Here is a 20165-nt window from a genome sequence, read left to right as displayed (position 1 = left end):
GGCCTATGGCTGATGGCTGACCTGACAGCCCGGAGGCGAAACCTCCGTGGTATGTCTTAAACTAATGGGCCGTGTGCTCATATGGCTCGGGGAGTCATGGTTCAGTTGTGCGGTGGCAGACTGAACCTGGTGTGCCGGGGGCTCACGGGTTTTGGGTTAGGGCGTTATTGTCTCTATAAGAGAACATTACCCCGTGGGGGGGTCGTTGATATCTGGCCTTGCCGAGGGATTGATCTTCCCTTGGCTATGAAGCGCATTTCAAAGATTGATGGAGCTCGTTTGACGGGGTTGCAGTGGCAGACGTGTCTTATATATTTGGACGATATCATTGTCTTCAGCCGCACATTTGAGGAACATTTAACACGGCTGGAGACAGTGTTCACGAGGATGCGCTCTGTGAATTTAAAATTTAAACCAAAGAAATGCCACCTACTGCAACGGTCCGTCCGTTATCTGGGGCACATTGTGAGTGCTGAGGGGGCGTCCACGGATCCGGAAAAGACGGCGTGCGTCCGGGATTGGCCGACTCCGGCCACCGTGGGGGATGTTCGGCGGGTTTTGGGATTTGCCTCGTATTACCGAAGATTTGTGCCGGGTTTTGCGACGATTGCGAGGCCCTTGCATCTCCTTACGGGTAAAGGACGGAAATTTGTTGGGGACAGCCGGAAGAGGCGGCCTTTCGGAGTCTGCGTGATCTATTGGCTACGGCTCCGACATTGGATTATCCCGATTTTGATCGCCCTTTCATTCTTGATACGGACGCGAGTGACACAGGTAATGGGGCGGTATTATCACAGTCTAAAGGGGGCGTAGAGCGCGTCGTGGCGTATGGTAGCCGAGTCTTGTCGCCTGCGGAAACACGCTACTGTGTCACTCGTAGAGAACTTTTGGCGGTTGGTTTTTCCTACGGCAATTTCGACCGTACCTTTACGGTCGTTCTTTTATTGTGGGTACGGATCATGCGGCCTTGCAATATGCACTTAAAATGGACCAGCCATCGGGACGGTGGGCACGTTGGTTGGACACGCTACAGGCATTTTCCTTCCAAATTCAACATCGGAAGGGAGTGCGCCATGCGAACGCTGACGCACTTTCCAGATTACCAGGGCGCGCCCCTTGTAAATGTGCGTCGGGGACGCATAGGTGTTCGCCGATTCTAAACCCCCCTCAGCCGCTTACGTTGGCCGTCGAGAAGTCGGATACTCCGATGGAACCGGGACCGACTGACGGGGTTTTGAATCTGCCGCGGTCTGTCTGGATTCGGGAACAAATGATGGATGAGTTGTGGTTGTCCATGCGGAAGCGGTCTATGAGGGACAATGGGAGTCCGAGTACGGCTGTGGGGCCGCGAACCGCTCTCCGAGATGGTCTGCTTATGTGGCGAGAAGGGTTCCAGGAAAGCTGGCGTGTGGTGCTACCAACGTCCTCGCGATTCGAGTTGATGAGAACTCTCCATTGTGACACACTATTGCATTTAGGGGTGCAGAAGACTTTGTTGACGTTGCAACGTCATTATTTTTGGCAAGGCTGGTGTGTGTCCATCGCTGATGGGATAGTAAGGGAGGAGCATGGCCGAGTGCTGCTCATCCCCGAAATGGCACTAGCTGAGAGTATGGTAAATGGATGTTGCCGTGGGTTGACGACCACGGTGAGGGTTACGGCAAATTAAACGTTACCGCTGGGGAGCGTGGCTCTCTCCACGCGAGGGTGTGCGATTAGGGGTTGTTGGGTTGTTGAGAGTGACTGTGGGTACATGCTGTGTACGTCTGAGGTCTGTGCTGGTCCTCAAGGGAGTACTGCTGCTGGATAAGAGCAGAAATTTTGTTGTTGTTGTTGTTTTCACGTGTAAATAATATTGTTGTTAAAATGTAAATACTGGGGCGTCCATCGCGGTTATTTGGGTAATTATTGGGGTTTTCTTAAGCGGCCCGGAATTACATCATCTCCACTACCCTGGGGCCGGGTGGCTGTCGTGTACGACATGCGGATGTGCGTTGTTGTGCTTTGTGCTGTTGTTGTTCTTGTTGTTATATTACATGCTTAGTGTCCTTTAAGGGGGAAGGTCGGTTCACCGCATTACGCTTTGGTATTGTTCAGCCGAGGTCGGCTGGGTTTTTTCTATGGGGGAGGGTGGTGTAATGCGGGCGAAAGCGACCTTCCGGATGTGACGTCACAAGGAGGCGGAGCCAGGTGACGTGGGTGAAAGGTTGGGGTCCTTAAGTGGGTAAACCGGAAAGAGAAGGCAGTCGGGTTGTGAATGGAAAAGGGTGAGGCCACGAGGGCGAACGAGAGGAGGGGGGCACCGCCGGCGAGCGGGAGCCGACCCCAGAGTACAGCCAGGAAGGCTGTGTGTTAGAGGCAGCGGTGTGGCTGCAGAGAGTCGCAGGAGCGACGAAGAGAGAGGAGAGTACAGCCAGGAAGGCTGTGTGTTAGAGGCAGCGGTGTGGCTGCAGAGAGTCGCAGGAGCGACGAAGAGAGAGAGACAGCACGAGTCTGTCAGAGCGCTGCGGAGTAAGCAAGAGCGAGAAGAGCAGCAGCGATTACAGCCAAGGGGGCTGAGAGTGAGTAACAGCAGCGGAGCTGCTGTGGGGCTGCAAGAGCGACAAAGAACAGCAGCGGGGCTGCTGATGGTGACTGGAGTGACATCGGAACCAGCACTGAGAGGATAAGAGAGACAGCCGTGTGGGAATGCAGTACGGACCAAATAAAGGACACTGAGCCAGAGATCGTGGTCAAGTCTTTTATTACAATAGCACTGTGTAACACATTTTTTTATTTCTTGTTCCTGGGAAGTAAGTGTTATTTCCTAATTGCTTATGCCTCAAAAGTACAGAAAATTGCTATTACTCCCCATAAACTTTGCTTTTTTGACTAGGACAGTGATATTTCGAAATGTACCTATTTTCAATGAGAAAACATGGTGTGCATTTGTGTCATTCATTCACGTAAAGTCCTGGTCCCAAAAGTTCTTGGGGAATAATAGCCATTTTCTGTACTTTTGAGGCATAAGCAATTAGAAAATAACACTTATTATCCAGGAACAAAAATCGTGTTACATCATTGTTTGGTGTTGCTTTTGCATTGGTAGTGAAGCACAAGCCCCTCTACAAAACACTCAACACATGAATGAATATCAAAATGAGAATATTTATTTATTTATGCTGGAGGAACTCTATAAAGCTCTTTTTAAATCCTTTATATTAAGTTCACTTGCTTGCGTGCTTACGCGCTTACGGCCGTGCAAATTTTCCGGTCGTTTTTTAACCCACTTCCCGTGATCCAATCGAGCTGACATTTTGCACACAGACTCGTTGTGCGTGACAATTTATTTTCGTGAAAAAATGTTTCCAAAATTTTCCACTTTTAGGAAAACAAAAAATCATATTTAATTTAAAATACCAATGTGATAAAAATGAAACTCTTACTAAAAAAAAATAGAAATGAATAATAAAATGAAACCGATGCCACGCATATAAAGGATTTATAGTGAAAAACTTTGTTTTTACGGGTTAATTTTTTCACAAATGTTCAGTAGGAGCAGGTAAGAACTTTACTCCAACAAACAATACAAAAACATCGTAGTCGTGCACATTACAAGAAAGATAAACAAATTGCCCAAACACATACAAATACAACTAATCCATCTCCATCCTACCAGGCAAAGCTTACCGAGGCATTCACTTATTTTTCAGAAGCGACTTCGCCACAAATGACAACTCAACAAAGTGGCTTGTCGTTTGGACATTTATCGCAGCAAACGAATTAAATCTAAATCATCTCAATGCATGTTTCCAAATCACACTGCATTGAAATGAGCAATATATATATAATAGGTAACGCTTGGGCACTGTCCCTTATTCATAGCACATCAATGAATGTGCATTTGTGTGCGATGAAAAAGGGACATTGCCTGAACAGTTCTCTATTTTCTTTTTAAGGCCACGCTCATATTGATGTGTTGGATTTGTTGTTAAAATCACAAAAAGGGTGTTGTTAAAAGGGATGAATATGCCAATCAAAACAACAAATATACATAACTCTGTTAAACCATTATGGTCAATGAAAGAGACTGGCAATGGAATGGCAGTCAAAGGAGCGAACATGCCCAAGATGAGCGCCCACCTCCTAGATGGAGCGATGAGACTGGCTCGTGTACTGCAGCAATATTGCCAGACTGTGAGGGATAAGAACGTGGACAGAATTTCATCCAGCAGTGGATAGATCATGGATGCTTCATAACAAAGGCGATTTGCCATAATTCTGGCAAATCGATTTGCCATAATTCTGGCAAATCGCCTGATGAAGCTGGTTGAAATCGCCAGCGAAATGGGTCGACTCGCTATCACACCATTGTGCTGAAGTAGTAACTAATTGGCACGTTTTGTTCACGTCACAAACCTTTAAAATTGCGTGTATCGGGTGGTGGTGGGTTAACGACGCATTTCTATTTACGCATTTTAACCCACAAACCTTTATAATGAAAATAATATTAATCGCAAAAGCGTACGTGTTATTATGGCTGCTGCTGCTGATGACGGTAATGAAATAAACTGTAAACATGGTATTTGTCACTGAATTTATATATTTTTTAGATGTCATCTACATGTACACATTCGTTTATACATTCCCGTACACAAGCACTAAGCAACTGGACAAATATACTGGAACTTACAAATTACATCATCAAAACGCAGCTAACCTGTTTGCTATTTATATTACAGTATTTTAAACCAGGCCTCCTATTTACGCCTGACTTATTTACGTGACGCGGAATAATGAAACACGTTCTAATGTGTATATTTTCATTGGACATCTACTCTGTCACTGAAATTACTTGTAATTAATTTTTATACGTCGGCCTCAAGAGAAGCACTAAAGTTATTTTACCGTAGAGTATTCCAAGTGGCAGAAAAGGTGACTAAACAAAAGCCTGAGAGTTTTTACACAACAACAACAGATTTCAAAACCTTTATGTCATATTTTACAGCCCTTTGTAAATCCACTGTGGGATGAAGGCCTCCTCATGTCATGGCAGCCCAGGGCCGGTTCAGATATCGCATGCTGCTGATGTTGGCCGTAGCTGGAAATCTAAAAAAACTGGTCATCGTGTTCATAGTGCAATAAACTACCTACTGTGCCGCTATTCCCCCCCCTACCCCCACTAACTTTTTCACAATGTATATCTTATTAGAGCTCACTCATCGTATTCGTCAAAGTGATGGTATACTTATACAAGAAGCCAGAGTAATGTAGGAGAAAAGGACGTCGATAAGCACACTGCACGAGGACATATGAAGCAGCAGCTGATCGAGAATCTTTTTGGCGCGCGATGGTCTACTCGGGTGGAGCGTGGCGTGATATTTTATGTCTGCGAGCGAACAGATGGGGCGGGCAGAAGCAGCGATTGTGTAACCTGAACGCAGAAACGCGCCGCACCATGATGCGCGACAAGATTTGAAAATGTCCCGCGTCGCCAAGGCCAATGGAGGAGAGTGAAGGGCCGCTGTACGGAGGTTTCCCGCTCCCGAGATCTTGTATGGAGCTCGTGGAAGATGGCCCGGTGCAGTTGCGGTGCTCAGGAGGACATCTGACCTTCAATCTCACATGCCTTCCCCTGAGTCAGGCCGAAAATCCCCAATGTCAAATACCCGTTATAGACAATTCTACAGGAAACCTGACACGTTTAAATGTGTACTTCTCATTAGAGTCCTGCTGCTCCTTCACCTTTCTCTCCGTGGTTCTGTGCTTTTAGCTCCGTGGATGGAATACTAATAGTGTACGTTCGCTCATCAAGCGGTCAGTTCCACGGGGAAATTTCTAAGAGCATTAGTCCATATTGTCATCATCATCATCATCCGTCTTGCGACGCTTCAATCCACATCACTCACTCCTATAGATGAGCTGATCCCCTCACTCAATCTCCAGGCATGATCCCTCATTTGCTGCCATCAGCCATCATCGGTTAGGACATTGTTCCACTGTTGTGGCGTTTACATTATAAGTGTAAACATTTCGTAAATATTGTACTTACCAAATGTTTACTTATTTTATTTCAGCAGCTGGTCCTCCGTATTTGACGATGTCCACAGTTATTCCATCTGGTCCTGGAGCTTATCCTCTTTTAAAAATGTGGAGGTGTGGGATTACTTCTTCAAGTGTGACATCTGGAACCTCCTCCTCTACATGTGACATGTTTCTCTTGCTGGGGTATGTGGTGGGGTTTCTTTAGTTGTTGTTGCTATAGATATCTGTGTAAAATCCATCCTTTATGTTCATTAATGTTTCTCTATCGTGCAATACTGTTCCATTCTACTCTCTAAGGCCTACTTTAAAAGCACATAATCGCCGTACACGCATTATCTCGTTCAAACTCATAGTGGAATAATTAAGACACCTGACAGGGAGAATACCAGGATAACAGCTGGGCTTATGCAATCAGGTCAAGACACATGGGAATGAAATAAACGTGTGCCCTGCCAGCATGGCCGCAGACATCGTCTCAATTCCGTGGAGGTCAAGGGTCAGTCGCTTGGCGTCAACTGTCAGGACAAAAGTTTCTTGGGCACCCCCAGCAGACTTCGCTTTGCCAAGACTACCAAGGACAGGACCTTGTTACTACGCTCATAACTAGCTACATTGACGTCTCCCTGACAACACCATGTCCTGTTAGCAATGCTTATCGCTATGATCCTACGGTCACCACAAAGGAAAATCATGAAGTCGTCGATGCATTGCATTTACAGCAACACTACAATTAATGTTTTGTTTGTTGTTGGACCTACACACGACTGTCGCTGGCAAAAACAACATTAGGGCCGATTTCATGTGTTGGCGAAAATTCCTTTTCATTGGATTTTATGTCCAAAAGGTGTCAATGTCTCCATCCCCAACAAGGTGGGAAAATTGCAGACGTGAGGCGTTTTGGTCGTTTGCTCAATGATGTGAACGCGGCCCAATGTATGGTATTCTTGGATCAAATGAGTCGCTGACTCACCAACGCTCTCAGGCAGCCTAACATATTATGCCTCACCCCTTCCTCAATGCCATTCTGACGTTCTGAACATCAGATAATTAATCATTATAAGTATTATTATTCACAATAAATAATAATCTGATGTTTCGCGAAAGCCTATGTGTTAATCAGATTATTACTCCGCTGTCTCACCAACTTCCTTTTTACTGTTGGATAAAGTTTAAAATGAGAAAGAAAACCGCTCCCTAAAATGACAATTTACATTGCCAACAAATGCAAAGACATTTCTAAAAATTGAAATGTAGGATTAAGGAGATTTTATACTGCAAATCTATTTTTTAAAGCTGTTGCTGCTTTTATATTGTGTGTATGTTTAAATGCTCTGTTTACAGCAGTGCAGAATGTAAAATTCGCTTCATTCTACTTGACTATACGCTGAAACATTATATGTACAAATATTTAATGTGCGAATATAAATTACATTTAAATAAAGGAGCGCTCTTTAAGTTCCCAAAAAGCTCCGTTAGCAATAGTACATTGCACTATAATAGGCAACTTGTAAAATTGGATGTTGGAAATGTAAAATTAAGTTGAATAGAAAATGTTTCTGCTGTGCATCACAGATCTTTTTCGTAGAATTTGTTTTATCATTTACACCCAGTCTCATCTCAACGGCGCTGTCGGTGTCACATCAACACGAGACGAAGAATTCGTCCGGACCTCTCGCAGAGCAGTGCAGCCCTTTCTTCGTGTTCTTAATCTTGATCTTAAAGGTGCATTGAAAAATGTTGATACTCCGACTGATGCTCCTGCTGTTGTGGAGTGACTCATGCAGCCAGCTATGGCTGCAGGGTTTGGTAGTACATGTTGTTTATGTCGTTTATTGTGAAAATTCGGTCACAGTTCCTATGACCACTGTTTCATTGCTTTTATGGCTTTATTTTGGTGATTTTCGAAAAGTTTTTTGGTTTGGCCATGTTTGTTTGTTGTAGTACAGAGTTAGACTGATGGCCTTAATCTAAGTTGTCTTGGTTGTTGTTGTTTGACTTGCATCCCACTGGGATATTTGCACAGGGTTGGTGTACGGTGATTTTTCTTCAATATTTTGCTGTCTTTTTTTGGATTTTCTGTTTGCACTTTAAGATGTTTTCTTGTTCATGTTTTTTAGTTTGTTGCGGTTGCACCCGATTCAAGAGCCGAATGGCTCACAGGGCTATACTTAATACATTAACTTTGAACCTTATGTTGGAGAACAGCCCGTGGAAGCGGATAACACTGGTCTACCTCGTCAAAATCCCGTCAAGTGACTCAGTCCACAGTAGCGGGCATCACTTCACCATCCATCATCTTGCAGAGAAGAGAAACATTACCCAAATGACAGCTGGAATTTAGCCAAGTTCAGTAGGGAAGCAAATTGAACGCAATTTTGCTTTTCAGTCCCTGGTGATTGGACTGAGACCATTAATTCTCGACCCGAGAGAGGCTGGTTTGATCACAGGTCCTCAGCAGTGCCAGCTCAGCACTGAGACACCCGGCCACCACACAATGTAGAACTTATTTTTATATAACGAGCTTGTCACAATCCTTGATCATAACTACACTGTAAAAAAACGCGATATTTGTAAGCAAGAATTGATTGGTGGAGGCAAATTAAAATAATGTGATTTTATCACACATGTACAATAATAAAATGTTATATTTCTGTACAGCCCTTAGTCAATCTGTTAGCTGAAGGCTTCACTACAGTGTAGGTTGTGAGGGTTGTTTTATTATACTACGCCACGTTGGTTAGTGTGGGTTTGTAAAGCCGTCGGCTCTGAATTGGAACTTGGCTAGCCAAGTTAATAGCACAGTGCGCTAACCACTGCGCCACGGCTCCACGCACACACACTAGCATACAAATATGATTTTAGGGACATTTTTTATCATGACAGCAGTAAACAAAATGATCACAGGTCAACGTTTTACAACAGCTAAATTGTCCCCAGGGATATTAACGAAGGCTACAATTTACATTTAGATTAATTTCGTGTAAGGGAGTGTTTAATGCTTGGGTTCAATTGATTTTTACGTGAATATATTATTTGACCAGATCTCACACTACATAACTGAGGCACAATTAAGATTAGATTATTAATCTATGGCCTCGACATCACCCATTTGTATTAACGTAATTTTCCAATGTGTAGGCGTACGAGTGCCAAAACAAGCCTACCAAATGTATTACGCAATTCAAAATGTGTCATAATATATACTGTGTAAAGGTGTATTTTTATAATGTTCCTAAGCCCCCTGTCACCAGTCCACACTGACCAGCGTGGTGAAGTATGGTCAAACAACCCGCATAACTGAAAAGTCCATCCAGCAGTGAATTTACGAATGTCTGTAAATTATTATAATTTTTATAGACTAGCATATTTCCAAACTCATAACAGCAATACAATCTTTATTTAATTCTGTGCAATGTATTACGAATGGATTGACGAACTTGCGACACTATATATGATAAATGCCGTGTGTGTGTTATATACACACAATGTATACAATTACTTCGTCAGTCATTAAATGCTTGTTGGGTCCAGATGTCCTTGTAATGAGTTACTGGGAATTGCTTTCAGCCAAAACTATAGCAAGCACATGAATGACTGCTTGCCACAACAACAAAAAACACATTTTAAAAAATCGTCAGAATTTATATTGTCACTCATTATCAAAGCGACACATGCAGGATACCATAAGCACCGCCGTTTGCATATATGCGCTGAGAATGACCCTCTGGGGTGCAATTTTGCCGTTAAGTTAACGTTGCATCGGGCGCACAGCGGCACGTTGCTATGGATGGGATTGTAATCAAATACGCCATTAGGGAATGAGCTGAAACACTCGGTCTAAACCACGTGCACTTCGAGTCCACTCACTAAGAACGCTCCCCCCCCACGTTTGCATGACGACGCCCCGGCCGAACCGTTCTCAACAAATGCGCAGCTCCGGAGGGATAAAAAAAAACGATCACCTTCGTGGAGGGAACAAACAAACCAAAAAAAATTTGCGCAAACTGATAAGAATCCAAATCTGTAAGGGGATATTTGTCGTGGGCTTCAATACGAAGTTGGTGAAGAGTCACAATGACATCGTTCCCTTTCAAGGGCAAAAGAACACTAACGAATAAAACTAGGAGCGTGAGTTGTGTGTGCGGTTTTTTTTTTGACACAGTGATGATTGTCGAAAAAGTAATGAGTTATCTTGTATGAAGTAAAAATCGCCACTATGAGAGTAGCACGCCAATCCAAGGGCACAGCGATAGCGCCTTTAATGGGTGCAATGTGATTTGATGATTTCCATTGTTCATTATGAATGAAAGAAATCTTTTCGAGCGGTAGCCAGCGATTTTTCTGGAACAACACTTGGCGTTCAAAAAGCGGCCGTGCTCTCGACACAGCGCACGTGTGACCACAAAAATACATGCATGCTGAAACGAACCAAGTGGCTCAGCAGGAAGAGTGAGTGAGTGGCTCGCAAACGGAGGGTTTCGAGTTCAAATCCTGGTTGGGTTGTTGACTAAGCCCATCATCATTCCGGGGTGAGTGGGGGTTCATAAAATGAGTATCACCTCATGGTGATGTTAGCAGCGGTTGTCCAATAAATAGACCCCACCCCCGCCAAAGGTATTTGATTTACTATCACTAGCTCAGGGCTGTAAACAGGAGGCGAGCACTGCCTTGCTGGTCATTTGAGCAATAAATCACGAACTTGTATTTTTCTTTCTAAGTGGTCCATGCAAATTGTTACATTGTGCAATTATGCACGCATAATTTTATAGTACGCAGTCATTATGGTAATACTACGGTGGATATGTATGTCGTAATTAACATCTGCGCATGCTATATAAAATGTCTAGCGGTACTGCACAAGTTTTAATTTATTTTAGAAAATATTGAATGTCAAATTTATGTTTCGCATATATATTACACTATGCATGCCACAGATCACGGAGCATATTTAAATAAGCGTCCATAACTCATATTTTAAAAGCCCCATTGATGTATATATTTACTCAGTAAAGTCTCACTGAGTCCCAAAAGCCAACCTAAGACGTGACTTGCACCTGGGAGGTTCAGTCAATTCCCTTAATGAATATTATTGTGTATACGGTTAGATTGGGATTTCTCCGTTTGAGAGCCAGATTGTGCCACGTGTTGCTCAGCACAATGTCCGACGTTTTGCTCCACGTGCTGGGACCTTCTTCAGAGAAAGTTAGCTCAGTTCCCGAAGAAGCACCCGGCAGGCATAGTGAAACCGTCGGACATCGTCACCGAACAACACGTGATGCAACTCGAATACACGTCGGAGAACGAGGTCAGAAACCCGTTTACCTAAATGCTTACTTCGGGGAATTCATATCTCTGCAGGTGAGGTTCTCAATAGCGCGATGTCCTGTTGCTAAGCTGCTGGTATTACAGGGATGTGCCCGCATAAATAACCAAAATTAGTATTAAGTTAAATACTTTAACTTAATTGGCTGCACTGGAGACATGAAACGACACGTAACAATTTACGACCGTAGGTGCCTCAAGTAAAATATGCCGGTGAAAACTTGATGGTGACCGTTCATTGTACGCTTATTTCTGGTTGACCATCATAAATCATTAAATTTGTTTGAATAAAGTGTTCATATGAGCGTACGCACACACATATATGTATGACCATGATAAAACACTGGATAATTTTACTTGCAAATCAGGCACTCTATAATGGGTCAGGGAAACGTGCAACACATCTGCAAAATGTGCAGGAACTGTCAAGCAACTTTCTCCTACTTCCTTAATGATGCAGTGAATATTTGATCCGCCCTGCTGTGCAAGGGTTTTTGAGGAATTGTGTTCAAACCGCGAGGCAGCAAGCCACTCGGACAACGCCACTCACCTAGCGCTGTCTCACGAAATGGGTCTTTCAAAATCCTTAACAGTCAACAATAGGGCCTATTTGAAACACGTTTGATGGCTTTCTGATATTTTTATATTGCAAATATGGAAGTTTGAAAGGCAATTTTGTAACTTGGTCGGGGGGGACGCACAAGTTACTTCAGTACCAGCGAAGAGAGAGGGAGATTGCAGTTCTCTATACCCATGATTTAGAACAGTGTACAACGGCTTAACTCACCAGCCATACCCCCCATGGGTTATTTGATAAAAAAAAAAGGATTCTAGGCCACTATTTAAATCAGGAATTGATATTTGCATTATCCTTTTTACCATCTCGTTTGTAGTGTTTCGGGAATTTTTTTCTTCTTCAGTTTTTGGAGTTGTTGCGCAGTTCTGTTCATCCCGTTCGCGTAAATGGTGACATTATGAGCCGATCGTTTTTGCAGCACCGTGAAGGCAGAGGGGTTTGGTGGTTCACACAAACGTTGGGCCCACTTTCCCTCCTCGAGAATGTGCTCCAGTAAAGCGTGGACGAAGTTGAATCTGTTCCTCCCTATGTTTGCATGGGATAGAGTCAGTGCCGGATTATGCTCGCAGCAAAAGTAGCTACATATGCTACGGGCCCAGTTATTTCAAGTGCCCCGCGCTAAATGCTTTCAAGCTATCAATTTCGGTTCAGTGATTCTGCACTTGCTCTATCACTATAGTACTATACTATCTTCAATTTTTATGAACGACTGGGTGTTTAAGGTTAGCGATTTGTCGTATTATTTGGCTGTATGGAAAATGAAAAAATACAATAAATTTACTATGCAAGTTAAAAATGTGTTTGAACACTTACGTTTTTTAATGTATTATTTAGGGCCACTTTATAACATTTGCTACAGGCCCCGCACTAACTTAATCCGGCACTGGATAGAGTGTTGCGTGGTGCTTTACTTTCCTCCCACATGTAAACACTCATTGATTGGCCGATAACACCTTCATATAGAGAACCGCAGAGCTTGGGGGTCGGTCACCTGCTCACCGCGAGTGACCAACTCTGTCGGAATGATTCCCATTACCAATTCGTATGAACTTAAACACACCAGTACCTAATTCTAGATTTGAAGCTTTCGTGACTGCAAGGATTCATACTCTTAGTTCTTTCGGTAAAGTCACGTAGGTGAAAAACGAAATTAAAATGAATAAAAAATAAAATAATAATAAAATAATAATAAAAATATTTTTATTTTTATTAATTTTCATTTCATTTTTTACCTACGTGACTTTACCGAAAGAACTAAGAGTATACACCTGTACCTATATACACGATGCCATGCATGCATTGCAGAGGTGGGACAAAGTCATTGTTATGCAAGTCCAAGTCGAGTCGCAAGTCATCAAATTCATGACTCGAGTCTGACTCGAGTCCAAGTCACATGACTCGAGTCCACATCTCATAGGTGGGACAAAGTCATTGTTATGCAAGTCCAAGTCGAGTCGCAAGTCATCAAATTCATGACTCGAGTCTGACTCGAGTCCAAGTCACATCACTCGAGTCCACACCTCTGATGCATTGTGAGCCCTGCCAATTGAGGTATATAGATTGTTCACGCTCATTGTTTTACTCTTTAAACATCCCCAGATTTTAGTTTAATCTGGATCAGCTTTATTGCGGGACAAAAGTAAATAATTTAAGCAATAATATAAATTCAAAAATATATATACATTTCAAATGAGGTACCTTTACAAATTAATATAATGCTCGCAGTCAAATGGTTGGAAGGTTACATTTGACATATTTATGAACTTTGTTGCAACTCAATCTGATCTTCCTACACACACACAGAATACGCTTTGCAGACTTTCCCCCCCACCCCTAACATTGTACCCCCCTCTGATTGGCTGCTCAGCCGCCATCGCTAACATAATTTATGCGCGCACGTGCTGGCTGGCCGCTTGCTCCATCCACACACGTCCCGTCAACGCGATGGCACGAAAACAACTTCCGATGTTAACAGAAAATAGAGGCGAGTGGCCCTATCCGTGCAATCATTCATCGTCCTGCACTGCAAAATGCAACGTTATTTGCAACTCACCGCCCCGACTTACGAACGGGGCCTCTTTCAGAGGCTCGTTCATTGGGCCAATTGATCGTAAGTCGGCGACGCTCGTTGCGAGCACACGGAGGTAACCAATTCCGTGCAAACAAAATGCCTCTTTGCAAACGCCTCCTCGCACTGGCTGTCAACGAAGCACCCCAACTATTTGCTTCGGCGGAGCGAGAGATCCTCCGCCAGCTGTAAAAGAGTCCTCACATCACCGCTGGGAGGGCGTGTGTGTGTTGAGATTGTGTGTGTGTGTTGAGTATGTGTGTGTGTTGAGAGTGTGTGTGTTGAGATTGTGTGTGTTGAGAGTGTGTGTGTGTTGAGTGTGTGTGTGTTGAGAGTGTGTGTGTTGAGAGTGTGTGTGTGTTGAGTATGTGTGTGTTGAGTGTGTGTGTGTTGAGTGTGTGTGTGTTGAGAGTGTGCTTGTGTTGAGAGCGTGTGTGTGTTGAGATTGTGTGTGCTGAGTGTGTGTGTGTGTTGAGATTGTGTGTGTTGAGAGTGTGTGTGTGTTGAGTGTGTGTGTTGAGATTGTGTGTGTTGAGAGTGTGTGTGTGTGTTGAGTGTGTGTGTTGAGTGTGTGTGTGTGTTGAGAGTGTGTGTGTGTTGAGAGTGTGTGTGTGTTGAGTGTGTGTTGAGAGTGTGTGTGTTGAGAGTGTGTGTGTTGAGTGTGTGTGTGTTGAGAGAGTGTGTGTTGAGAGTGTGTGTGTGTTGAGATTGTGTGTGTGTTGAGTGTGTGTGTGTTGAGTGTGTGTGTGTTGAGAGTGTGTTGAGAGTGTGTGTGTTGAGATTGTGTGTGTGTTGAGTGTGTGTGTGTTGAGTGTGTGTGTGTTGAGTGTGTGTGTGTGTTGAGATTGTGTGTGTGTGTTGAGAGTGTGTGTGTTGAGTGTGTGTGTGTTGAGACTGTGTGTGTGTGTTGAGATTGTGTGTGTGTTGAGAGTGTGTGTGTGTGTGTTGAGAGTGTGTGTGTGTTGAGATTGTGTGTGTTGAGTGTGTGTGTTGAGAGTGTGTGTTGAGAGAGTGTGTGTGTTGAGAGTGTGTGTGTGTGTTGAGTGTGTGTGTTGAGATTGTGTGTGTGTTGAGAGTGTGTGTGTGTTGAGATTGTGTGTTGATAGTGTGTGTGTGTGTTGAGATTGTGTGTGTGTGTTGAGTGTGTGTGTTGAGAGTGTGTGTGTGTTGAGATTGTGTGTGTGTGTTGAGTGTGTGTGTGTGTTGAGACTGTGTGTGTGTTGAGATTGTGTGTGTGTTGAGAGTGTGTGTGTGTGTTGAGAGTGTGTGTGTGTTGAGTGTGTGTGTGTGTTGAAAGTGTGTGTGTGTTGAGTGTGTGTGTGTTGAGAGTGTGTGTGTGTTGAGAGTGTGTGTGTGTGTTGAGATTGTGTTTGTTGAGAGTGTGTGTGTGTTGAGAGTGTGTGTGTGTGTTGAGAGTGTGTGTGTTGAGTGTGTGTATGTTGAGAGTGTGTGTGTGTTGAGATTGTGTGTGAGTGTTGAGTGTGTGTGTGTTGAGACTGTGTGTGTGTTGAGATTGTGTGTGTGTTGAGAGTGTGTGTGTGTGTTGAGAGTGTGTGTGTGTTGAGATTGTGTGTGTGTTGAGTGTGTGTGTGTGTGTTGAGAGTGTGTGTGTGTTGAGATTGTGTTTGTTGAGACTGTGTGTGTGTTGAGATTGTGTGTGTGTTGAGAGTGTGTGTGTGTGTTGAGAGTGTGTGTGTGTTGAGATTGTGTGTGTGTTGAGTGTGTGTGTGTGTTGAGATTGTGTGTGTGTGTTGAGAGTGTGTGTGTTGAGTGTGTGTGTGTTGAGACTGTGTGTGTGTGTTGAGATTGTGTGTGTGTTGAGAGTGTGTGTGTGTGTGTTGAGAGTGTGTGTGTGTTGAGATTGTGTGTGTTGAGTGTGTGTGTTGAGAGTGTGTGTTGAGAGAGTGTGTGTGTTGAGAGTGTGTGTGTGTGTTGAGTGTGTGTGTTGAGATTGTGTGTGTGTTGAGAGTGTGTGTGTGTTGAGATTGTGTGTTGATAGTGTGTGTGTGTGTTGAGATTGTGTGTGTGTGTTGAGTGTGTGTGTTGAGAGTGTGTGTGTGTTGAGATTGTGTGTGTGTGTTGAGTGTGTGTGTGTGTTGAGACTGTGTGTGTGTTGAGATTGTGTGTGTGTTGAGAGTGTGTGTGTGTGTTGAGAGTGTGTGTGTGTTGAGTGTGTGTGTGTGTTGAAAGTGTGTGTGTGTTGAGTGTGTGTGTGTTGAGAGTGTGTGTGTGTTGAGAGTGTGTGTGTGTGTTGAGATTGTGTTTGTTGAGAGTGTGTGTGTGTTGAGAGTGTGTGTGTGTGTTGAGAGTGTGTGTGTTGAGTGTGTGTATGTTGAGAGTGTGTGTGTGTTGAGATTGTGTGTGAGTGTTGAGTGTGTGTGTGTTGAGACTGTGTGTGTGTTGAGATTGTGTGTGTGTTGAGAGTGCGTGTGTGTGTTGAGAGTGTGTGTGTGTTGAGATTGTGTGTGTGTTGAGTGTGTGTGTGTGTGTTGAGAGTGTGTGTGTGTTGAGATTGTGTTTGTTGAGACTGTGTGTGTGTTGAGATTGTGTGTGTGTTGAGAGTGTGTGTGTGTGTTGAGAGTGTGTGTGTGTTGAGATTGTGTGTGTGTTGAGTGTGTGTGTGCTGAGATTGTGTGTGTGTTGAGAGTGTGTTGAGAGTGTGTGTGTGTTGAGTGTGTGTGTGTGTTGAGATTGTGTGTGTGTGTTGAGTGTGTGTGTGTTGAGATTGTGTGTGTGTTGAGAGTGTGTTGAGAGTGTGTGTGTGTTGAGTGTGTGTGTGTGTTGAGATTGTGTGTGTTGAGTGTGTGTGTGTTGAGATTATGTGTGTGTTGAGAGTGTGTTGAGAGTGTGTGTGTGTTGAGTGTGTGTGTGTGTTGAGATTGTGTGTGTGTTGAGTGTGTGTGTGTTGAGATTGTGTGTGTTGAGAGTGTGTTGAGAGTGTGTGTGTGTTGAGTGTGTGTGTGTTGAGATTGTGTGTGTGTGTTGAATGTGTGTGTGTTGAGACTGTGTGTGTGTTGAGAGTGTGTGTGTGTTGAGTGTGTGTGTTGAGTGTGTGTGTGTTGAGATTGTGTGTTCAGTGTGTGTGTGTTGAGACTGTGTGTGTGTTGAGTGTGTGTTGAGATTGTGTGTGCGTGTTGAGAGTGTGTGTTGAGATTGTGTGTGTGTTGAGATTGTGTGTGTGTTGAGTGTGTGTGTTGAGATTATGTGTGTTGAGTGTGTGTGTTGAGAGATTGTGTGTGCGTTGAGAGAGTGTGTGTTGAGTGTGTGTGTGTTGAGTGTGTGTGTGTTGAGAGTGTGTGTGTGTTGAGAGTGTGTGTGTGTGTTGAGATTGTGTTTGTTGAGAGTGTGTGTGTGTTGAGAGTGTGTGTGTGTGTGTGTTGAGAGTGTGTGTGTTGAGTGTGTGTATGTTGAGAGTGTGTGTGTGTTGAGATTGTGTGTGAGTGTTGAGTGTGTGTGTGTTGAGACTGTGTGTGTGTTGAGATTGTGTGTGTGTTGAGAGTGTGTGTGTGTGTTGAGAGTGTGTGTGTGTTGAGATTGTGTGTGTGTTGAGTGTGTGTGTGCTGAGATTGTGTGTGTGTTGAGAGTGTGTGTGTGTGTTGAGAGTGTGTGTGTGTTGAGATTGTGTGTGTGTTGAGTGTGTGTGTGCTGAGATTGTGTGTGTGTTGAGAGTGTGTTGAGAGTGTGTGTGTGTTGAGTGTGTGTGTGTGTTGAGATTGTGTGTGTGTGTTGAGTGTGTGTGTGTTGAGATTGTGTGTGTGTTGAGAGTGTGTTGAGAGTGTGTGTGTGTTGAGTGTGTGTGTGTGTTGAGATTGTGTGTGTTGAGTGTGTGTGTGTTGAGATTATGTGTGTGTTGAGAGTGTGTTGAGAGTGTGTGTGTGTTGAGTGTGTGTGTGTGTTGAGATTGTGTGTGTGTTGAGTGTGTGTGTGTTGAGATTGTGTGTGTTGAGAGTGTGTTGAGAGTGTGTGTGTGTTGAGTGTGTGTGTGTTGAGATTGTGTGTGTGTGTTGAATGTGTGTGTGTTGAGACTGTGTGTGTGTTGAGAGTGTGTGTGTGTTGAGTGTGTGTGTTGAGTGTGTGTGTGTTGAGATTGTGTGTTCAGTGTGTGTGTGTTGAGACTGTGTGTGTGTTGAGTGTGTGTTGAGATTGTGTGTGCGTGTTGAGAGTGTGTGTTGAGATTGTGTGTGTGTTGAGATTGTGTGTGTGTTGAGTGTGTGTGTTGAGATTATGTGTGTTGAGTGTGTGTGTTGAGAGATTGTGTGTGCGTTGAGAGAGTGTGTGTTGAGTGTGTGTGTGTTGAGTGTGTGTGTGTTGAGTGTGTGTGTTGAGAGTGTGTGTTGAGAGAGTGTGCGTGTTGAAATTGTGTGTGTGTGTGTGTTGAGAGATTGTGTGTGTACGCACGCGCGTGTATGTTTTGCGTGTGTGAGGAGTGGTGGTGTAGCGGTTAGCGCTACGCTGCGCTACGAACCTGGCAGTCGGAGTTCGATTCCCGCTCACGGCCAACACCAGTGACAATTTTCTGAACCGGTGCCGGGCCTCCTCTAGCTCTATTGAGCCTTAAAATGAGTACCTGGTGCGGTCTGTAAGCATCGTCACTGGGGAGACAAAGGCGGTCGGGCGTGGTGCTGGCCACCCACCTACTTGTGTGCTGTACCGGCCTTCATAGGTGCTCGCTAACAGCACTTGCCCCAACAGTCTGTTAAGGCTATACGGGGGATCTTTGTGTGTCCGTGTGAAAGTCAGCGTGTGTGTGTGTATGTGTGTATGTCTTCGGAACAGATCCCCTTCGTAAATTGGAGACTGCTAAATTCCTCGCGGCAATTCCGCGGGTTCCTGCTCGTTACATAATAATGGGACAAAGTTGTTTATAAAATGACAACTGAATAATTTGAATAAGCCATGTTCCACGATGCAAAGTTACACTGCTTGCAAGACACAGCATAAAAAAACGGCAGAGAATTCTATAAAAAGTGCGATAGCAGGTCAAGATGGTAAATGAATCAATTGTGCCCGTGTAATTGTGTGTTTAATAATGCATTTACTTAGATAATGAGTCAAAGGAATGAGCACTACTTTGGGCAAATGTGCCAGACTGGCTGTTGCACTCCTGCAATAATTGCTTGTCTGCAGGCGCGCAGTGAGCTTGTTCAAGATATTATTACACTCTATCTGTGTGTGTGTATGCAAACATGAAAAACAACAACCGGAATATTGCACACATGCGCACCGTTTCGCCGTGGCTCGTAAAAAAAAAGTTTCGCTCGAGGTTGTACTGCAAAGCGAGGAGGGGCTCTGCTCATTTTCTCCCTTCGACGGGCGTCTCCATCCCTTGCAACACGATCAATGTGCGTGTGCGTGGGAAAAGATTGCGTGTGCTTTCCAACTCGGCTCGCTCGTCCGAGTCAAACATCGTGGTTTTCTCCAGGCACTCTGGTTCCCTCCCACGTGCGCAAAAAAACATTCCCGAGAGGGGCATTGCGAAACGTCTTGAGCAGGATCCTACCGAAAAAAAAATCATGATATTCCACGAGACTTTTACTGAGTAAATAATACAAATTTAAGAAGAAAAAATATCAGCCGTGTTACAGTATTTTTTTACCGTTAGTTTGGTCTACACATGGCAATAATGCAATTTTTTTGAGTCTATGTAAACGTACAAACATTAGTATCAACGGTCTCGTGATTTTTAGATTTTTTTTACTCTGCAACCACGAGTTTCAGCTTTTGCAAGCATGTCTTCAGGGACGATGATCTCAGATTTGGAAACGTACCAATAATAACCGCATGTCACAGCAAAGGACGTCATGGGTGAATGGCAAGCCTCTACAAAGTGGGCTCTGGGTCCATCATGGCTCAGGCAAAACAGGAATGATGGACTGCTTATAGATCAGTAGGTCATGTTCTGCCCATGTTGCGCTACCATCTGGGCACATTGACATCGGAAGAGACAGAGCCAGCACAAGAACGGCTAAAAACGTGAAAATGCAGCAGCGGTCAAATTATATCTGCCCCTCGACAGCTGGTTTCATATGTGCACAGAAACATCTCGAATAAGGTGGCATCCCCGCCTGTTTCTCGTCTCCGCAGAAGGACCGTATATTGCCGGAAATATATACTTATTTTCCCTTTTTCTCCCTCTCTCGTTTTATAAACCGGTGCTATTATTTACAAAGGAAG

This window comes from Lampetra planeri, chromosome 3 (assembly GCF_965212315.1).
Source record: "Lampetra planeri chromosome 3, kcLamPlan1.2.h2, whole genome shotgun sequence".
In the NCBI taxonomy this organism is placed as follows: domain Eukaryota; kingdom Metazoa; phylum Chordata; class Hyperoartia; order Petromyzontiformes; family Petromyzontidae; genus Lampetra; species Lampetra planeri.
This window is presented reverse-complemented; position numbering follows the sequence as displayed.